The sequence below is a fragment of the Entelurus aequoreus genome, linkage group LG18 (assembly GCF_033978785.1).
Source record: "Entelurus aequoreus isolate RoL-2023_Sb linkage group LG18, RoL_Eaeq_v1.1, whole genome shotgun sequence".
In the NCBI taxonomy this organism is placed as follows: Eukaryota; Metazoa; Chordata; class Actinopteri; order Syngnathiformes; family Syngnathidae; genus Entelurus; species Entelurus aequoreus.
Window position 1 is genome coordinate 50,715,838 of NC_084748.1, and position 18,588 is coordinate 50,734,425.

Here is an 18,588-nt window from a genome sequence, read left to right on the forward strand (position 1 = left end):
CATGCCCCTGCTGTACCGGCCTGTCTCCCGGTATCTCCTCCACACTCTTGACACGCCTTTGTACAGGGTGGTGTTTTCCTTCCATTTTCTTGAGCTGCTCCGTGGAATCCCATCAGTCGGGCTTTTGTCAAGTTGCTTCCCAGACACTTGTTTTGCCACAACAATTCAGACACGTGAAACATTTATCAGGCTTCCTGCTCGGGGGAGGTTCTTCCCCCACCCAGGAGTTCCAAACCACCGCTCCTCCTCACTCCTTTCATCCCCGACTTCGCCGTCTTGGTGACAGCGCCACCGGCCGCTGGGAATCGACGCGACAAGACAGAGTTTCAAACTCTCTCCTTTGCTTGGCGATCTGAGAGACGTCATTGTGTGTCCTTGACCTCCTGCAGCCGAACATGGCCCGTGACGAGGTGGGGAGCACAAAGGCATGCTGGCCCATACGTAGACGCATGACGAGAGGATGCTCACAACATGAATATCTCATTAGCAGACACATCAAATGCACAGAGGATGAAATATTGATCACGTTGAGATATTTATGTAATCCACAATGGTGCCTTTATATAAGTGCTCCACTTACAAGGAGAGTTATTGTTGCCTCTGCTTTTCTCCCATCCCTTGTTTGCAAACCACAGAATGAACACCAACGATCTGCGATACCGCTGATATCATTTCCAATCCGATACCGAGCACAATTCAGGCAGGTACCGGTGATCCCATTCTTTGCGCAACTACGCCTAACGTGTCTTTCCCACTGCACTGTCAATAAATGCATTGTTCTGCCCTGCTACTCAGGCAGATAGTAAACAGAATAAAGAAACAGAAGCTCCAGAAGTTTTGTCGATGATTGATGTTCCTTCTTCAGTGGTTTTTCTTTACACGTCTTCCTTCTTTTTGTTGTGTAACACTGAAAATGTAAACATTACAAAAGTATAATGTCCATTGTGGGTTTTTTTTACATATATAATTTCCATTGTGTATTTTACATGAGTAAAATAGAAGGTTTAGTGTTGATACATTCACACAATAAACTACATAAATATTGCACAAAAGTAGCTCAACTCAATTAAAACTAAAGGTGTACTCACGCACATTCGTAAATACATACGCTCCCACGTACACACACAAATACAGCACATACATCCAGGGTGGTGGTAGTACTGCATACCTATGCACATATTTGGGTGGTGTCAGGCGGGTCAAATTAAAAACTTTGGCGGGCCGGATGTGGCCGGTTAAATATATATCACACATGTTTTTCATTATTTTTAAAATATTTTTGAAATGTACCGTATTTCCTTGAATAGCCGCAGGGGCGCTAATTAATTTAAAACCTCCTGTCACTCCGGCGCTTACCAGAAGCCTGCGGGATGGCCAAGCATGCGCTAATTATTTTAAAACCTCTTCTCACTCCGGCGCTTACCTTATCATGAAAAGCACATTTAATAAAAAAAAACGTTATGATCGTCTTACCTTTAGGTATAAATGAGTCCATGCCAGCTTCTTTTGAAGAAAAGCATTGATATAGAAGTCTTCCTTATCTTTCTTCAGTTTTAAAAGTCTCTCTGTCTCGATGGAGATCTTCCTTTTAAGTATTACGTCCTGCTTCGATTGAAAGTCCAGTTTAGAAAACTGTTTTATTCTAGATATGTAATCCTCCATGGTAAAAGTCCAAGCAAACAATGGTTGCGCACTCTTGCTGCCGGTTGTCTTCTTCTGCAGCACTCTTCTGCAGTACCAGCAGTCGCAAGAAGGATCACTAGCGCCCTCTACCACAAGGAGGCGGGAGTCATTTAATGACTCATATTTGACCCGGCGGAAGTGCCAAGCATGCGCTAATTATTTTGCGAAACCAGTTTGACCCGACTGTAATTCGAGGCATGCGAATACTATATTCCCGGCGCCAATTCAAGGAAATACGGTAATTTAAATTGAAATTGTAAATATTAAAAAAAAAAAAGATGTATATGTTGTAATATTTAAAACATATTAACATTTTTTTTTAATTAAAAAATATCAAAATGGTTCCCTCGTATTTGACTTTTCAGTACGTGGCCCTTGGTGGAAAAAGTTTAGACACTTATCTATGATAGTAGAAGCTCTCAAAATACAAATAAAATATACAATTTAATTATTTTTAAAATATTTAAATTTAAATTCAAAATATTAAATTAAATTATTTTATATTTTGTAATATTTGATAAATGTTTTTAACAATTTTTGTTTTATAAAAAATATAAAAATGCCTCCCTTGTATTTGACTTTTCAGTATGCGGCCCTTGGTGGAAAAAGTTTAGACACTTATATATAATAGTAGACACTCTCAAAATACAAATAAAATATACCTAGAAAAATAAACAAAGTTAATTATTTAAAAAATAAAATACTTACATATTAATTTGATTTAATTTGAAAAATGACAACAAGCATAATAAACACTTAAATGTGTAAGTGAACATTAATATTTTCGTACACACAGATTTTTTTTTACACACTAGGTTATGCAGTTACACGATCATATTGATAGTTTTTATTAAATTCGTACAAGGGAAACAAACAGTAAAAAATGTAGGGAAAAAATAGCTAAAAAAAAAGGTATGTATTGAGAAAAAAGCTCAAGTGTTCAAACTAATAATAAACTAATAATGTGAATGCTACAAAGTATTCACAACACTTCATCATTTCTCGAACAATTTGAAAAATCACCATTTCAACTCATTCAAAACATTCAATTTTTTTTTTCTAGCATTTTCAAAAAAATTCCCGCTTTTCCCAAAAATTCCTAAATTCCCATGAAATTCCCATTTGAAAAGAATGGGACATTTTTCAAAGTTCCACAAGTCCCACACTTTTTGTCCGATTCAAACCGTTCCAACTTCCAAATATTCAGCCTGTTCAGGAATTGTGTGCTCCCCTTCAATCATTTGAAAAAAATTCCCGGATTTCTTAGAATTTCCAGACTTTAGGGACATTTTCCCCATTCAAAACAAACTATCCATTTTTCAAACTTCCACAATTCCCACATTTTTCAACCGATTCAAACCATTCCACTTTCAACACATTCAATTCAATCTGGAAATTCAAACAACCATTTTTTCCTCGTTCAACAAATTTCCAGGAATTCTTGTTGTTTATTTCCAACCTTTTTTAGTGCAATGACTCCTTTCAAATTGTCCAACCCATTTCAAGCGTTCCACTGTCAAAACATTCCTCTTAGTCAAGACAAAAAACCAAGTTGTTTTAAGGAGTTGAAAAATTCCAGTTTTTTCCCGAAATTCCGTAATACCATTTTTCAATTAAAAATGTGACTAATTCAACATTTATTGCCCGATTTAAACAATTCCAACACCGACCAATTCAGATCATTCAGGACATTCATGCTCCTAATCAATTTCCCCCAAAAAATCTCACTTTTCCCAAAATTTCCAGGAAGTTCCCATTGAAATGAATGGGCCATTTTTCCATTTTGCACAATTCCCACATTTTTCAAGCTATTCAAACCATTCCAACATCAACAAATTCCACTCATCCTGGACATTCAAACTAACACTTTCCCAAGTTCCAAACCATATCATGTTTTTCCTGGAAATTCTGACTCATCAACATTCAAATCATTCTTACATTCAAACTACTCTTCCATTCATACTACATTCTGTCAGCATTTCATTTCAACTTCAGCATTGGAGCGTTTACACCTCATCTAGTTAATAACATACTAGGACATCTATAATAGAAAGCTTACACAAAACGAGTTTGAATGAAAAACAACAACAACCTGAACTCCAGTACCAAAAGTGTCAATATTTTTGATTGGAGAATCGATATTAAAGCCTAAAGATCTGGTATCGATATAGTGAACACATGAGAGTCAGTTCCCATTTTTTTCTTGCACAAACGACATAACAAGCAGATAATAATAATAATGTGAAAAGAAACAATTAAAAGCTAAGGAGGCGACAAGGGAAGTGTTTAATTCCGTGTTTAAGCTTCCATCCTTGCAGCTCTGCTTTGAGCTACTGATCACAGAGCCTCTGCAGAAGCATAATCATGCCCAGAAATGTGAATTCTTCCTAATTAATTGTAAATTGTCCATGCTTGCAGCGTGCACATGGAGGGGTGCGGTGTTGGTGTACGGGTTCCTGTTTTCATCCGCGTGAGAAAACGAGGAGAGGACGGAATAATTCAACCCAACTTCCCCTTTTCCTTTGAAACGACCGTTTCCCCCCACTAAGGCCGAATAAATGAGATGTCTAAATAGGAATAATAACGAGGGAATATATTATCCGTGCTGTTGATGTTGTTGTTGTTTGTGTCGACAGAGAGCCTTAGATCTGCATGCATGAAAATAAATAGGTAACTTCACTCCAAGTTCTAACTGTGACCTAAAAAGATGGCCCAGATATTTGGGGAGCATCCCATTTAAATATTCTTCAAACCGCATAATTAAAAGGAGGAAAGGGAACGGGATCAGGACTTCTTGTGTTGTGTAATGGTTCACCTAAGTCACTTTCAAAATGGTCGTGAGGACATAAAAGCATGTCAACTTTCTAAACTTAAATGAGAATAAGACGGACATCATTTTATTGGACTGAAAAGTCTAACAGAATGCTCCCCCCAGTGACCCGGACCCCCCTGGTGCCTTATTTCAAACCCGCACTCACTCATCTTGGTTTTAAGTTGGACACTGAATTTAATTTGGAACAGCAGATTAACTACGGGCTAGTTTTTATCATCTAAGACTTTTAGCAAAAATTAAATCAGTTTGATCTTTTAATGACTTTGAGCGGGTAATCCATGCTTTAATTTCATCAGGTTTGGACGACTGCAACTTCCTCTAATTAACCAAACCTCAATCGCTTCATTTACCATCAATTGATTAACGTGGACCCCGACTTAAACAAGTTGAAAAACGTATTGGGGTGTTACCATTTAGTGGTCAGTTGTACGGAATATTTACTGTACTGTGTAATCTACTGATGCAAGTTTCAACCAATCAATCAATTAATTACAGTTAGCTGGCACTTAAGGACATGAACACAATTTAGCATCACTTCTCTGCTCCCAGTTCATTTTCAATCAATCAATCAATCAATCAATGTTTACTTATATAGCCCTAAATCACGAGTGTCTCAAAGGGCTGCACAAGCCACAACGACATCGGCTCTGAGGTCAGCTGACCAGTTTCTTCTTGTCGTCCCAAAAACCTGTTTTAAATCCCGTTTAAAATCCCGTTTAAAATCCCGTTTAAAATCCTGTTTAAAATCCTGTTTAAAATCCTGTTTAAAATCCCTCTCGCTATTCGGACGGCTCCCTCTTTAATGACTTTTAAATCACGTCTTAAAACATATTTTGTGTGATTTTATTTGATGTATTTATTCTTTTACAGTTAAATGTTTCATATTATTGACTCTTTTTAGTATGTACGTCTCACCTTATGTGCAGCACTTTGTCAAACTTCTATTGTTTTTTTTTAATGTGCTGTATAAATAAAGTGGACTGGACAGGATTCTGGGCCCCCCAAACACAAGACCCCTCAGGGGCCCCTACCCCACCCTAAACCCAACCCACACACATGGTATGTTTATGTGCACTAAAAAAAACTAATAATTGCAAGAATTAGGTCAAAATCAGCCTTTTCAAAACACATAAAAGCCTTAATTAGGTGAAGATGGGATTAACATATCTCCAACAAATTGATATAAACCCCCTAAATAATTTGGTTGAAAATGTTTTAATTAAAAACAAATGCCCACAATTTCAAAATAAAGTGGCCAAAATATGACTTTAAATATATATAAATATATTTGATACATGTAAGCACTTCCTTGTGGTCTACATCAGTGGTCCCCAACCACCGGCCGCGGCCCGGTACCGGTCCGCGGACCGATTGGTACCGGGCCGCACAAATATTTTAAAAAAAAAAAAACAACAACAATTTTTTATTTATTTATTATGAAATCAACATAAAAAACACAATATCTACATTCTATATCAATATAGATCAATACAGTCCTGCAGGGATACAGTCCGTAAGCACACATGATAGTATTAATTATGTAAAAAAAATAAAAAAATATTTATTTTTTTTTATTTTTTTTTTAATTTTTATGAAATCAACATAAAAACACAATATATACATTCTATATCAATATAGATCAATACAGTCTGCAGGGATACAGTCCGTAAGCACACATGATTGTATTAATTTATGTAAAAAATAAAAAATATTTTTTTTTTTTTTTTTTTAAATTATTTTTATGAAATCAACATAAAAAACACAATATATACATTCTATATCAATATAGATCAATACAGTCTGCATGGATACAGTCCCGTAAGCACACATGATTGTATTAATTTATGTTAAAAAAAATAAAAATATTTTTTTTTTTTTTTTTTTTTTTTTTTTTATGAAATCAACATAAAAAACACAATATATACATTCTATATCAATATAGATCAATACAGTCAGCAGGGATACAGTCCATAAGCACACATGATTGTATTTATTTATGTAAAAAAAAAAAAAAAAAAAAAAATTTTTTTTTTTTTTTTTAAATAACCCCCCCCCCCCCCCCCCCCCCCCCCCCCCCCCCCCCCCCCCAAATTTTCAAGCGTTGACCGGTCCGCAGCTACAAAACGGTTGGGGACCACTGGTCTACATGTAAGGCTGTTAAAAATGTAGCGTAGATGATGTTCTACAGACCGCTTTCTGAGGCGCCATTTTGTGGGCGGGTCTTATTCACGTGCCTCCACTTCGACAGGGTCTTCTCCCCGTCAGCCATGTTGTAGTTTGTATCTTCCATATGGAGTCTCGCGACCGTTATAAGTTACAACTGTACGCTACTTTGTATTAGACATGGCAACAGCGGAGGATGCATGTGCACGTACGAGCCAGTCTGCCCCACAACAAGAGGATGGAGAAAAAGAAGGAGCTTAGTGACAACAACGTCGGACTACGATGGCGGACTTTTCGGCTACATTTCTACCACATATTGACAAATGTGCTGGGGAAAATGTCACAAATTGCACACATTCCAAAACGGTTCGTTTGGAGGAAGTACGAAAAAAGGCAAGATTATTTTATAAATATCCTCGCCATGACTCCATGCTAGGATAGGTCCCCTTTAACTGAAGGTCCCTGAACGCACCACACAATAGGCTGCCACACCTACTTTTATTCCAGCACACCGTCCTCAGTACAAAATGTCGGTGCTGTGTGTGTGAGATTTGATGACCTTAGGACGTCTGTGTCGGGTGTTGGTTTGTGGCTTACAAATCAATGTGTATTATTGATAGGAGGTGTGAGTCGTTCCTATTTTGACCTCATTATTCCACTCTCATGGCTAATGATGTCAATATTTTATGTATGGTTTCTGTGCAAACTGTACTTTTATTTTCCTAATAGCAATCAAGCTAAACTGTACTTTTATTTTCCTAATAGCATTCAAGCTAAACTGTACTTTTATTTTGCTAATAGCAATGAAGGTGGAGTGCAACAAGTGCAGGGTGAGGAGGTGAACTGCTGCTAATGGAGATTGGATGGCTCTATCCACAGGCGGGAGATGGCAGCCATGCATCAGGACTAATAAAGGGGATGATAGCCCCCTCTGGTGGCGTGCATCAGGACTAATAAAGGGGATGATAGCCCCCTCTGGTGGCGTGCCGTCGTGACCTCAACCTCACAGACACTTAGCGCCCAACGTTTACGTCCCAACCACTTCCTGCCTCCAGGGGAAGTCTGTTCCATTATTCTGAAAAACCCAGGTGGCCTTTTTTTTCTGCGATTGACCCCTGACTGACCCCTGACCGTGTGAGTGACCCCTGACTGACCCCTGACTGACCCCTGACTGACCCCTGACTGTGTGAGCCAGTGATGAAGCTGTGATGGATGTGTCTCCTGCGGCGTTATCATCCATCCCTAGAATGTACTTCAGTGTACACAGTACATACTTCAATGTACACAGTACATACTTCAATGTACGCAGTACATACTTCAATGTACACAGTAGATACTTCAATGTGTGCAGTATATACTTCAATGTGTGCAGTACATAATTCAATGTACACAGTACATACTTCAATGTACACAGTACATACTTCAATGTGTGCAGTACATACTTCAATGTACACAGTACATAATTCAATGTATGCAGTACATACTTCAATGTACACAGGACATACTTCAATGTACACAGTACATACTTCAATGTGTGCAGTACATACTTCAATGTGTGCAGTACATACTTCAATGTACACAGTACATACTTCAATGTACACAGTACATACTTCAATGTATAAAGTATATACTTCAATGTGTGCAGTACATACTTCAATGTATATAGTACATACTTCAATGTGTGCAGTACATACTTCAATGTATGCAGTACATACTTCAATGTGTGCAGTACATACTTCAATGTGTACAGTACATACTTTAATGTATACAGTATATACTTCAGTGTATACAGTACATACGTTAATGTGTGCTGTGCATACTTTAGTGTATACAGTACATAGTTTGTGTAGAGTACATACTTTAATGTATAGAGTACATATGTTAATGAGTGCTGTACATACTTCAGTGCAAGCAGTACATAGTTTGTGTACAGTACACACTTTAGTGTACACAATACATACTTGAATGTACTGTATACAGAACGTACTTTATTGTATACAGTACATACTTTAATGTACACAGTACATAATTTAATGTGTACAGTACATACTTTATTGTATACAGTATATACTTTAATGTACACAGTACATAATTTAATGTGTACAGTACATACTTTAATGTGTAGAGTACATACTTTTATGTATAGAGTTCATATGTTAATGTGTGCTGTACATACTTCAGTGTATATAGTACATCGTTTGTCTACAGTACACATTTTAGTGTACACAGTACATACTTGAATGTATACAGTACATACTTTAATGTACACAGTACATCATTTAATGTGTACAGTACATACTTTATTGTGTAGAGTACATATTTTAGTGTGTACAGTCCATACTTTAGTGTATGCAGTATGTACTTTATTCTATGCAGTACACAATTTAATGTATACAGTACACACTTTAGTGTACACAGTACATACTTGAATGTGTACAGTACATACATGAACGTGTACAGTACATACTGTAATGATACAGTACACACTTTAATGTATACAGTACATCATTGAATGTACACAGTACATATTTTAGTGTACACATTACATACTTTAATGTGTACAGTACATCATTGAATGTACACAGTACATACTTTAGTGTGTACAGTACATACTTCAGTGTACACAGTACATACTTCAGTGTACACACTACATACTTTAATGTGTACAGTACATAATTTAGTGTACACAGTACATACTTTAATGTATACAGTACATACTTCAGTGTACACAGTACATACTTCAGTGTGCACAGTACATACTTTAATGTGTTCAGTTCATAATTCAGTGTACACAGTACATACTTTAATGTGTTCAGTACATAATTTAGTGTACACAGTACATACTTTAATCTGTACAGTACATACTTTAGTGTATACAGTACATACTTCAGTGTAGACAGTACATACTTTAATGTGTACAGTACATCATTTAGTGTACACAGTACATACTTGAATGTATACAGTACATACTTCAGTGTATACAGTACATAGTTTGTGTACAGTACACATTTTAGTGTACACAGTACATACTTGAATGTGTACAGTACATACTTTAGTGTATACAGTACATAGTTCAGTGTACACAGTACCTACTTAAAAGTGTACACAGTAGGACAGTGTGCTGATGGCAACACTCACCAGCAGGAAGATCTTTTTAAATCTATTATTTATTTCACTATTGTCGCGGTCAATAAAGTGCCTGATGAAATGTTTTATTCATTTATTGTTTAAGTAAAATATATATTTAACTGTTTCCTGTCTGTGTGTATAATGATGCTCCATGTTACAACTCAAACAACAGGATTACAAAAATGTATTTGGTGCATAAGTAATTACCTTTAAAGAATTAGGTACACATAAATATTGATATTATATAATATTCTCCTGAATATCAGTGTCCTATGCAGTTGATGTGCCATTTCTCCTGTCAGGTACACATTTGGTAACACAAATAAAATAGTATGATGGTTGTCAAAGTAAAAGTTTGTAGTCATTATAGTTGTTACTTTCTAATAGATAACTAGTGATCTAGAAATATAGACCTAAAAACCTGGAAAATGGGCTTTTATTTTGTGAATGTGAAAGCAGCAGGAAAATGACGGCAAAGGACCAAAGAATGTTTGGAAAGGACAAACTGTTTTGATAGCAGGCGAAGATGCGGACCACAGTAGTGCTCGGTATTTAATGGTGAGCACGTCCAGACCACTACAGCCTGCAAGGAGAGCACCTCGGAATTCCAACATGGAGGTGTGACATACCCTTATGGCCTTTCACGGTGAATAAAAACCACAGTCGTTCAGTTGTAAAGCTGCCTTTAAGAAAACTATTAGAAACTAGATGAGGTGTGAACGCTCCAATGCTGAAGGAAATGCTGACAGAATGTAGTATGAATGGAAGAAGGGTTTGAATTACCAGGAAAACCGGAATTTGGTTTGGAACTTGGGAAAGTGTTAGTTAGAATGTCCAGGATGAGTGGAATGTGTTGATGTTGGAATGCTTTGAAAAGCTTGAAAAATGTGGGAAATGTGCAACTTGGAAAAACGGCCCATTCATTTCAATGAGAACTTCCTGGAAATTTAGGGAACAGCAGGATTTTTTTGGAAAATGATTAGGATCATGAATGTCCTGAATGAGCTGAATTGGTCGGTGTTGGAATTGTTTAAATCGGACAAGAAATGTTGAATTAGTAATTTTTCATTGAAAAATGGTATTACAGAATTTTGGGAAAATTGGGAATTTTTTAAATTCTTAAACCAACTTGGTTTTTTGTCCTGACTAAGAGGAATGTTTTGACAGTGGAACGGTTGAAGTGGGTTGAAAAATGTGAAAGGAGTCATCACACCAAAAAAGGAATTCCTGGAAATTTTTTGAATGTGGAAAAATGGTTGTTTGAATTTCCAGGAAAAATTGAATGTGTTGAAGGTGGAATCGTTTCAATCGGTTAAAAAATGTGGAAAATGGATCATTAATTTTGAACGGGGAAAATGTCCCTAAAAACTGGGAATTCTCGGAAATCCTGGAATTGTTTAATAATTGTTGAAAGGGATCACACAATTCATGAACAGCCTGAATATTTTGAAGTTGAAACAGTTTGAATCGGATAAAAAATGTAAGAGTTGTGGAACTTTGAAAAATGTCCCATTCTTTTCAAATGGGAATTTCATGGAAATTTGGGAAATTTTTGGAAAATGCTAAAAAATGTGAATGTTCTGAGTGGGTTTGTGTTGGAATTTTTTGGAAATAGTAACATTTTTAATTGAGAAATGGTATTACGGAATTCCTGGAATTTCGGGAAAACCGGAAATGTTTCCAGTTCAAAAAACAACTTAGTTTTTTTGTCTTGATTAAGAGGAATGTTTTGACGGTGGAACAGTTGAAGTGGGTTGAAAAATGTGAAAGGAGTCATCACACTAAAAAAGGTTAGAAATAGGGTTAGAAAACCCCAGGAATTCCTGGAAATTTGTTGAACAGGGAAAAATGGTTGTTTGAATTTCCAGGATGAATTGAATGTGTTGAAGGTGGAATGGTTTGAATCGGTTAAAAAATGTGGGAATTGTGGAAGTTTGAAAAATGGATAATTAATTTTGAATGGGGAAAATGTCCCTAAAAACTGGGAATTTTTGGAAATCCTGGAATTTTTACATAATTGTTGAACAAAGCACACAATTCCTGAACCGGCTGAATATTTTGACGTTGGAACAGTTTGAATCGGATAAAAAGTGTGGGAGTTGTGGAACTTTGAAAAATGTCCCATTCTTTTCAAATGGGAATTTCCTGGAAATTTGGCAAATTTTTGGAAAATGCTAAAAAATTTGAATGTTCTGAGTGGGTTTGTGTTGGAATTTTTTGGAAATAGTAACATTTTTAATTGTCAAATGGTATTACGGAATTCCTGGAATTTCGGGGAAACCGGAATTTTTTCCAGTTCAAAAAACAACTTTGTTTTTTTGTCTTGATTAAGAGGAATGTTTTGACGGTGGAACGCTTGAAGTGGGTTGAAAAAGGTGAAAGGAGTCATCACACTAAAAAAGGTTAGAAATAGGGTTAGAAAACCCCAGAAATTCCTGGAAATTTGTTGAACGTGGAAAAAACGGTTGTTTGAATTTCCAGGATGAATTGAATGTGTTGAAGGTGGAATGGTTTGAATCGGTTAACAAAATGTGGAAAATGGATAATTAATTTTGAATGGGGAAAATGTCCCTAAAAACTGGGAATTCTTGGAAATCCTGGAATTTTTAAATAATTGTTGAACGAAGCACACAATTCCTGAACCGGCTGAATATTTTGACGTTGGAACAGTTTGAATCGGATAAAAAGTGTGGGAGTTGTGGAACTTTGAAAAATGTCCCATTCTTTTCAAATGGGAATTTCATGGAAATTTGGGAAATTTTTTGGAAAATGCTAAACAATTTGAATGTTCTGAGTGGGTTTGTGTTGGAATTTTTTGGAAATAGTAAAATTTTTGATTGTCAAATGGTATTACGGAATTCCTGGAATTTCGGGAAAACCGGAATTTTTTCCAGTTAAAAAAACAACTTAGTTTTTTTGTCTTGATTAAGAGGAATGTTTTGACGGTGGAACGCTTGAAGTGGGTTGAAAAAGGTGAAAGGAGTCATCACACTAAAAAAGGTTAGAAATAGGGTTAGAAAACCCCAGAAATTCCTGGAAATTTGTTGAACGTGGAAAAACGGTTGTTTGAATTTCCAGGATGAATTGAATGTGTTGAAGGTGGAATGGTTCGAATCGGTTAAAAAATGTGGGAATTGTGGAAGTTTGAAAAATGGATAATTAATTTTGAATGGGGAAAATGTCCCTAAAAACTGGGAATTCTTGGAAATCCTGGAATTTTTAAATAATTGTTGAACAAAGCACACAATTCCTGAACCGGCTGAATATTTTGACGTTGGAACAGTTTGAATCGGATAAAAAGTGTGGGAGTTGTGGAACTTTGAAAAATGTCCCATTCTTTTCAAATGGGAATTTCATGGAAATTTGGGAAATTTTTGGAAAATGCTAAACAATTTGAATGTTCTGAGTGGGTTTGTGTTGGAATTTTTTGGAAATAGTAACATTTTTAATTGAGAAATGGTATTACGGAATTCCTGGAATTTCGGGAAAACCGGAAATGTTTCCAGTTCAAAAAACAACTTGGTTTTTTTGTCTTGATTAAGAGGAATGTTTTGACGGTGGAACAGTTGAAGTGGGTTGAAAAATGTGAAAGGAGTCATCACACTAAAAAAGGTTAGAAATAGGGTTAGAAAACCCCAGGAATTCCTGGAAATTTGTTGAGCAGGGAAAAATGGTTGTTTGAATTTCCAGGATAAATTGAATGTGTTGAAGGTGGAATGGTTTGAATTGGTTAACAAAATGTGGAAAATGGATAATTAATTTTGAATGGGGAAAATGTCCCTAAAAACTGGGAATTCTTGGAAATCCTGGAATTTTTAAATAATTGTTGAACGAAGCACACAATTCCTGAACCGGCTGAATATTTTGACGTTGGAACAGTTTGAATCGGATAAAAAGTGTGGGAGTTGTGGAACTTTGAAAAATGTCCCATTCTTTTAAATGGGAATTTCATGGAAATTTGGGAAATTTTTTGGAAAATGCTAAACAATTTGAATGTTCTGAGTGGGTTTGTGTTGGAATTTTTTGGAAATAGTAAAATTTTTAATTGTCAAATGGTATTACGGAATTCCTGGAATTTCGGGAAAAACAGAATTTTTTCCAGTTAAAAAAAAAACTTAGTTTTTTTGTCTTGATTAAGAGGAATGTTTTGACGGTGGAACACTTGAAGTGGGTTGAAAAAGGTGAAAGGAGTCATCACACTAAAAAAGGTTAGAAATAGGGTTAGAAAACCCCAGAAATTCCTGGAAATTTGTTGAACGTGGAAAAACGGTTGTTTGAATTTCCAGGATGAATTGAATGTGTTGAAGGTGGAATGGTTTGAATCGGTTAAAAAATGTGGGAATTGTGGAAGTTTGAAAAATGCATAATTAATTTTGAATGGGGAAAATGTCCCTAAAAATTGGGAATTCTTGGAAATCCTGGAATTTTTAAATAATTGTTGAACGAAGCACACAATTCCTGAACCGGCTGAATATTTTGACGTTGGAACAGTTTGAAATGGATAAAAAGTGTGGGAGTTGTGGAACTTTGAAAAATGTCCCATTCTTTTCAAATGGGAATTTCATGGAAATTTGGGAAATTTTTGGAAAATGCTAAACAATTTGAATGTTCTGAGTGGGTTTGTGTTGGAATTTTTTGGAAATAGTAACATTTGTAATTGAGAAATGGTATTACGGAATTCCTGGAATTTCGGGAAAACCGGAAATGTTTCCAGTTCAAAAAACAACTTAGTTTTTTTGTCTTGATTAAGAGGAATGTTTTGACGGTGGAACGCTTGAAGTGGGTTGAAAAATGTGAAAGGAGTCATCACACTAAAAAAGGTTAGAAATAGGGTTAGAAAACCCCAGGAATTCCTGGAAATTTGTTGAGCAGGGAAAAATGGTTGTTTGAATTTCCAGGATGAATTGAATGTGTTGAAGGTGGAATGGTTTGAATTGGTTAACAAAATGTGGAAAATGGATAATTAATTTTGAATGGGGAAAATGTCCCTAAAAACTGGGAATTCTTGGAAATCCTGGAATTTTTAAATAATTGTTGAACGAAGCACACAATTCCTGAACCGGCTGAATATTTTGATGTTGGAACAGTTTGAATCGGATAAAAAGTGTGGGAGTTGTGGAACTTTGAAAAATGTCCCATTCTTTTCAATGGGAATTTCATGGAAATTTGGGAAATTTTTGGAAAATGCTAAACAATTTGAATGTTCTGAGTGGGTTTGTGTTGGAATTTTTTGGAAATAGTAACATTTTTAATTGAGAAATGGTATTACGGAATTCCTGGAATTTCGGGGAAACCGGAAATGTTTCCAGTTCAAAAATCAACTTAGTTTTTTTGTCTTGATTAAGAGGAATGTTTTGACGGTGGAACAGTTGAAGTGGGTTGAAAAATGGGAAAGGAGTCATCACACTAAAAAAGGTTAGAAATAGGGTTAGAAAATCCCAGGAATTCCTGGAAATTTGTTGAACAGGGAAAAATGGTTGTTTGAATTTCCAGGATGAATTGAATGTGTTGAAGGTGGAATGGTTTGAATTGGTTAAAAAATGTGGGAATTGTGGAAGTTTGAAAAATGGATAATTAATTTTGAATGGGGAAAATGTCCCTAAAAACTGGGAATTCTTGGAAATCCTGGAATTTTTAAATAATTGTTGAACAAAGCACACAATTCCTGAACCGGCTGAATATTTTGACGTTGGAACAGTTTGAATCGGATAAAAAGTGTGGGAGTTGTGGAACTTTGAAAAATGTCCCATTCTTTTCAAATGGGAATTTCATGGAAATTTGGGAAATTTTTGGAAAATGCTAAACAATTTGAATGTTCTGAGTGGGTTTGTGTTGGAATTTTTTGGAAATAGTAACATTTTTAATTGAGAAATGGTATTACGGAATTCCTGGAATTTCGGGAAAACCGGAAATGTTTCCAGTTCAAAAAACAACTTAGTTTTTTTGTCTTGATTAAGAGGAATGTTTTGACGGTGGAACGCTTGAAGTGGGTTGAAAAAGGTGAAAGGAGTCATCACACTAAAAAAGGTTAGAAATAGGGTTAGAAAACCCCAGGAATTCCTGGAAATTTGTTGAGCAGGGAAAAACGGTTGTTTGAATTTCCAGGATGAATTGAATGTGTTGAAGGTGGAATGGTTTGAATCGGTTAAAAAATGTGGGAATTGTGGAAGTTTGAAAAATGGATATTTAATTTTGAATGGGGAAAATGTCCCTAAAAACTGGGAATTCTTGGAAATCCTGGAATTTTTAAATAATTGTTGAACAAAGCACACAATTCCTGAACCGGCTGAATATTTTGACGTTGGAACAGTTTGAAATGGATAAAAAGTGTGGGAGTTGTGGAACTTTGAAAAATGTCCCATTCTTTTCAAATGGGAATTTCATGGAAATTTGGGAAATTTTTGGAAAATGCTAAACAATTTGAATGTTCAGAGTGGGTTTGTGTTGGAATTTTTTGGAAATAGTAACATTTTTAATTGAGAAATGGTATTACGGAATTCCTGGAATTTCGGGAAAACCGGAAATGTTTCCAGTTAAAAAAACAACTTAGTTTTTTTGTCTTGATTAAGAGGAATGTTTTGACGGTGGAACAGTTGAAGTGGGTTGAAAAATGTGAAAGGAGTCATCATACTAAAAAAGGGTAGAAATAGGGTTAGAAAACCCCAGAAATTCCTGAAAATTTGTTGAACGTGGAAAAACGGTTGTTTGAATTTCCAGGATGAATTGAATGTGTTGAAGGTGGAATGGTTCGAATCGGTTAAAAAATGTGGGAATTGTGGAAGTTTGAAAAATGGATAATTAATTTTGAATGGGGAAAATGTCCCTAAAAACTAGGAATTCTTGGAAATCCTGGAATTTTTAAATAATTGTTGAACAAAGCACACAATTCCTGAACCGGCTGAATATTTTGACGTTGGAACAGTTTGAATCGGATAAAAAGTGTGGGAGTTGTGGAACTTTGAAAAATGTCCCATTCTTTTCAAATGGGAATTTCATGGAAATTTGGGAAATTTTTGGAAAATGCTAAACAATTTGAATGTTCTGAGTGGGTTTGTGTTGGAATTTTTTGGAAATAGTAACATTTTTAATTGAGAAATGGTATTACGGAATTCCTGGAATTTCGGGAAAACCGGAAATGTTTCCAGTTCAAAAAACAACTTGGTTTTTTTGTCTTGATTAAGAGGAATGTTTTGACGGTGGAACAGTTGAAGTGGGTTGAAAAATGTGAAAGGAGTCATCACACTAAAAAAGGTTAGAAATAGGGTTAGAAAACCCCAGGAATTCCTGGAAATTTGTTGAGCAGGGAAAAATGGTTGTTTGAATTTCCAGGATAAATTGAATGTGTTGAAGGTGGAATGGTTTGAATTGGTTAACAAAATGTGGAAAATGGATAATTAATTTTGAATGGGGAAAATGTCCCTAAAAACTGGGAATTCTTGGAAATCCTGGAATTTTTAAATAATTGTTGAACGAAGCACACAATTCCTGAACCGGCTGAATATTTTGACGTTGGAACAGTTTGAATCGGATAAAAAGTGTGGGAGTTGTGGAACTTTGAAAAATGTCCCATTCTTTTCAAATGGGAATTTCATGGAAATTTGGGAAATTTTTTGGAAAATGCTAAACAATTTGAATGTTCTGAGTGGGTTTGTGTTAGAATTTTTTGGAAATAGTGAAATTTTTGATTGAGAAATGGTATTACGGAATTCCTGGAATTTCGGGAAAACCGGAAATGTTTCCAGTTCAAAAAACAACTTTGTTTTTTTGTCTTGATTAAGAGGAATGTTTTGACGGTGGAACGGTTGAAGTTGGTTGAAAAATGTGAAAGGAGTCATCACACAAAAAAGGTTAGAAATAGGGTTAGAAAACCCCAGGAATTCCTGGAAATTTGTTGAGCAGGGAAAAATGGTTGTTTGAATTTCCAGGATGAATTGAATGTGTTGAAGGTGGAATGGTTTGAATCGGTTAAAAAATGTGGGAATTGTGGAAGTTTGAAAAATGGATAATTAATTTTGAATGGGGAAAATGTCCCTAAAAACTGGGAATTCTCAGAAATCCGGGAATTTTTTAATATTTGTTGAAAGGGAACACACAATTCCTAAACAGGCTGAATATTTTGAAGTTGGAACGGTTTGAATTTGATAAAAAATGTAGGAGTTGAAAAATGTCCCATTCTTTTCAAATGGGAATTTCATGGAAATTTGGGAATTTTTTAGAAAACGCAAAAAAAAAATTCATGTTTTGAGTGGGTTTGTGTTGGAATTTTTTGGAAATAGTAACATTTTTAATTGAGAAATGATATTACGGAATTCCTGGAATTTGGGGAAAACCGGAAATGTTTCCAGTTCAAAAAACAACTTTGATTTTTGTCTTGATTAAGAGGAATGTTTTGACGGTGGAACAGTTGAAGTGGGTTGAAAAATGTGGGAGGAGTAGTCGACGGAAAAAAGAGTGAAAAAAGCATTTGAAAAAAATGGGATTTATGGGAATTCCTGGAATTTTTTGGAACTTGTAAAAATAATAGTGTGAATGTCCAGGATGAGTGGAATGTGTTGAAGGTGGAATGGTTTGAATAGGTTGAAAAATGTGGGAATTGTGGAAGTTTGAAAAATGGATAATTAATTTTGAATGGGGAAAATGTCCCTAAAAACTAGGAATTCTTGGAAATCCTGGAATTTTTAAATAATTGTTGAACGAAGCACACAATTCCTGAACCGGCTGAATATTTTGAAGTTGGAACGGTTTGAATTTGATAAAAAATGTAGGAGTTGAAAAATGTC